This window comes from Chinchilla lanigera, unplaced genomic scaffold (assembly GCF_000276665.1).
Source record: "Chinchilla lanigera isolate Chin_1 unplaced genomic scaffold, ChiLan1.0 scaffold00009, whole genome shotgun sequence".
In the NCBI taxonomy this organism is placed as follows: domain Eukaryota; kingdom Metazoa; phylum Chordata; class Mammalia; order Rodentia; family Chinchillidae; genus Chinchilla; species Chinchilla lanigera.
In genome coordinates, this window is record NW_004955410.1 from 25755252 (window position 1) to 25759648 (window position 4397).

Sequence of the window (4397 nt, forward strand, 5' to 3'; positions counted from 1 at the left end):
TTATATATAATCATATAAAGTATGTGTCCTGTATTATGTTGTTCCCCTTGCAAAAATAAGCCACCCCAAACCAACACAGATACCATTTAGAAAGTTACCTTAAATTCATTCTGAAATAACTGTGGTGTACACATATCAGAGTATATAATATTTTCTTTAGTAAAACTATATCTTTGAAAGAAAAATGACTTTTTTTTGGAGACAGGGTCTGTGTAGTTCAAGCTGACCTTCAACTACAGTATGTGTGTAGCCTAGGCTGGCCTCAAACTTCCAGCTGTTCACCTGTGCCAACCTCCTGAGTGCACCACCACATTGGGCTTCTTTCACACACTTTTTTGAAGTACAAACTGGCAGTTTTTTCATTCCATTATTTGTGTTTAATTTTTAGAAGCTACACAACTTTATTCTTTTCTCTGTTGACTATTTTGCATTGATAGGGCCTCGCTGTGAATTCCAGGCTGGCCTCGAACTTGTGTCTATCCTCCTGCCTCAGCCTCCTGAGTGCTAGGACTGTAGCCCTGCACTACCATACCCGGCTCCATTTGATTCATTTAATTTCCAATTACTTCAGTGAGAAAAAGAAAATTTATGTAAAATTGACTGAAAGTAGGGCTGGAGCTTAGCTCAGATATAGAGTACATGCCTACCATGCATAAGGTCTTGGATTTCATCCCAAGCAACACCCAAAAGTCCCTCAAGTTTGATATCAACAATATTTCAAACTATTACGAATGCTGGACTCTTAATTGTTATCACAAGAAAGCAATATATATTTGTGCTTCACAGTTCTCAAGTTGCTATGCAATATCACTACCAACCAGCCAGGAAAGAAAATTACTCTTCTGGACTCTATGGGCATTTTACATATATATAATCAGGAGCTTTAACCTAAAAACGGTATGAACAGCACTTCTAAATTTGTACATAAAATTGTTCTACTGGTTTTCTGCAAATTCTTCTCAACTGCTCTCCAGACTAATATTCCAAAGTAACCACTATTAGTGTATACAGATCTTACACACAATTTTTTCTTACACGCAATTTTAAATTCATGTTACTTGTATACAAAAGAATTTTTATTGGTATATCTGTGATACATTCATCATGCTGAATGGGTATTACACATACTGCATTTTCATCCTTCTCCTTCATCCTCAGATCAAAAACAAAATTTTTGACAGATTTTTTGATACCAGGGATTGAACTCAGGACCTTGCACTTGCCGGGCAGGAGCTTGCTGAGCTATATCCCCAGTCCTCAGACAGGACCTTGATCTTGCTATGTATCTGACAACTGGCGTGAATTTAGGGTGATCCTCTGCCTCAGGCTCTTAAATGCTGGGATTATAGGCATTGTCACCATGCCTGGCCAAAAAGAGACACGTACTTTTTTTTTTTTTTTTTTTAAGACAGGGTCTTGCTTTGTAGTAGAGGCCAGCCTAGAATTTCTGGTGATCCTCCTGCCTCAGCCTAGCCAGTGCTGTGTTTATAGGTGTATACAACCACACTCACCATGTGCACTTTTCCTGAGACTAGTTCTTTCAAATTCTTTTGACTCCACAACCCAAGTAAGATTACGTAGGAACAAGCAGGCATAAGTGGTGCATTCCTGTGATCTCAGTCACCCAGCTAGATGCTGAGGGAGGTGCTATGGGTAACTTGAGCAGACTCTTTAGTTCAGTGCCCCATGGGTTCAGATCCCACTTACCCCTACTCCATGAGTTGGAAGAAAAATACCAGAGGTTCAGAAATGCCAATTTTCTATATTGAGCACTCCTGCAATAGAGATACGTGTACCCAGGGCTGGGGATTTAGCTCAGCGGCACAGGGCCTGCCTGGCAAGCACGAGGTTGGGAGTTAGATTCCCAGTACCGGGAAAAAACAAACAAACAAAAAACCAAAAAAACCAAACTAGATATGTGTACCCAGTTTTGACAAGTTCTTTTGCAGACCTGGGGATTGAACTTTTTTTGGGGGGGGATTGAACTTTTGAACCTAAACGTGGGCACTAAGCTGTAATCCCAGCCCTTCTGTGTCTCTGTCATCCAGACTTGGCTCAAAATTGTGATCCTCTAAGGCGCTGGGGATTTAGCTCAGTGGCACAGCACCTGCCTGGCAAGCACAAAGTCGTGAGTTCAATTCCCGGTACTGGAAAAAAAGCCAAAAAAACCCAAAAACAAATAAAAAAAAATTGTGATCCTCTAGTCTCCCAGAGTGCTGGGATTACAGGCATGCAGCACCATAGCTGGCCCTTATTTTTGTGGTAAGAAAACTTTACTCTATTTTTTAAGACTACACTAACTGTAGTCACCATGTTGTATACTCCATCATACATATTCATTGCAGGTTGTCCTCCAACTTGTGATCCTGCCTTCAGCCTCCTGAGTGCTATGATTAGACATGCACCAAGGGACAAGATGGTGCCACCTGTGCAGTTCCCTTTGCTCACTGAGGTTACCTGAAGCCTCAGGGAGAGGCAGAGAAGCAGCAGGACGAGCCAAAATGGATCAAGAGAGAACTGGCAGAACCCAGGATAGCACACTAAAGCAAGAGGTGCCAGCAGCCTGCATTGCCTCGTCCCCAGCAGATGAATAAAGCTTCCAAGTTGTGTAAGACGCGCACTACTAGTTTGGTTTACAACAGACCTTATTTTTCTAGGGGGTGGCATACTGGTGATAGAACCTAGGGCCTCTGTACTGAGCTACGTCCCCAGCCCTATTTTCAGACAGTCTAGCTCAGCTGCCTGGATACGATTCAAATTTTTGATCCTCCTGCCAGTCAGTCTCCTAAAATGCTGGGGTTGAAGGACGCACCACTGTACTAGGTTCAACAACAGATTCCTTACACTTCTAAAACTTGTTTGAGGGCCAGGAATATAGCTCAGTAGCACAGCGCCTGCCTGGCAAGTGCAAGGTCCTGAGTTTGATTCCCAGTACCGAAAACAGAACCAGACGAAAACTTGTGTCCTTTGCCTGGCACCTCCCTGACCTCATTCCTTTCCTCCAATTTCCCCAGCTCTTGGTAGTCACTGTATATATACTAACTTGTGCAAGGTCAACTTAGATTCCAGAGTGAGATAATGAGACAGCTGTCTTTCCATAATGTTTTCCAAGTTCATCTAATGCTGTTAAGGACAGGATCCCATCTCTTTTTTTTTCTCTTTTGAGACAGGGTCTTGCTATGCAGTTCATTTTTTTTTTCTTTTATTTTGGTCTTCTTGAGACAGGATCTCACTGTGCAGTTTAGGCTGGCCTTGAGCTCATTTTGTAGCCCAGGCTGGTCTTAAACTCACAACGATCCTCCTGCCGCAGCCGCCCCCAGTGTTGGTATTTTTTTTCTCCTGAGACTGCACCTATGTTGTTGCTGGCCTCAAATGGTTGTCTTGCTTCATCCTCCCAAGTATCTGGGACTTCTATGCTCTCCACTGCACCCAGATAGTATTTCATTTTTTTAAAAGGCCAACTAGGATTACACTGTGTAATATGGGAGTGTAGTTAGCCCTTGAACATACTGAGGCCACTTGTTTTGGATGCTACAGCATATGGTACTTTCACTTTTCCCTTTTTTGAGGACTCAATGCTATTTCCTACAATGGCTGTATTAATTTATGCACTCCTGGCAATAGTGTGCATGGTTTCCCTTCTCATACTGGCATGGTGGCACATGCCTGTAATCCCACCACTTGGGAGGCTGAGGCAGGAGGATCAAGAGTCCAAGGACAGCCTACAGCTATATGGCAAGTTCAAACCCAACAGACACAACAGAGCAAGAGCCTTTGGGGAAAAAAGTTCTGATCAGATCCTAGGGTGCAAAAGCCACTCCTCCCCACCAACACACAGAGATAGAAATGTAGCTCAGTGCTCCCTGGGTTCAACGACTGCTTCTCTAGTCCTGGGATCACAGGCACACACATTTGTTTTTTCTTCAGCATAATGCTGGTATTGAATATTCTCTGGTTTTGTAACTTTACAAAAATAAAACCAAAAAAGGTGAGAGATTTTTAAAGATCAAAAAAGAGATACAGGGCTGGGGATTTAGCTCAGTGGCATAAGCGCCTGCCTGGCAAGCGCAAGGTCATGAGTTCAGTTCCTGGTACTGGAGAAAAACCAAAGAGATACAGATTATACACATTATGTCTAATAAAAACACTGGGAAAAATGAAGTATTACTAAGTAACCTAGAATGGGAAAAACTTTGTGCACGTATTGTAGAGCTGTGGGGGACAAGTATGAGATAGTTTTCAATGTAGCTATGGTGGGGCATGGTGGCATAATCTTATAATCCCAGTACTCGGGAAGCTGAGGCAGAAGGCTCATACTACATAGTGCGATCCTCTCTCCTCCTAAAATGAATGTAGTTATTATTTTCCTCTTGTATTAAAATAAAGACACAATCCCA

General features: G+C 42.5%; 1 long non-coding RNA gene across 1 annotated transcript in view; it reads left to right on the forward strand.

Annotated features, from left to right (window-relative positions):
- LOC106147763 overlaps positions 1-2612 on the forward strand; it is an 11307-nt gene extending 8695 nt beyond the window's left edge. Inside the window, exon 2 of the long non-coding RNA XR_001232708.1 lies at positions 2346-2612. This is a non-coding gene — a long non-coding RNA (uncharacterized LOC106147763). The remainder of the gene's footprint in view (positions 1-2345) is intronic.
- The last annotated feature ends 1785 nt before the right edge of the window (positions 2613-4397 follow it).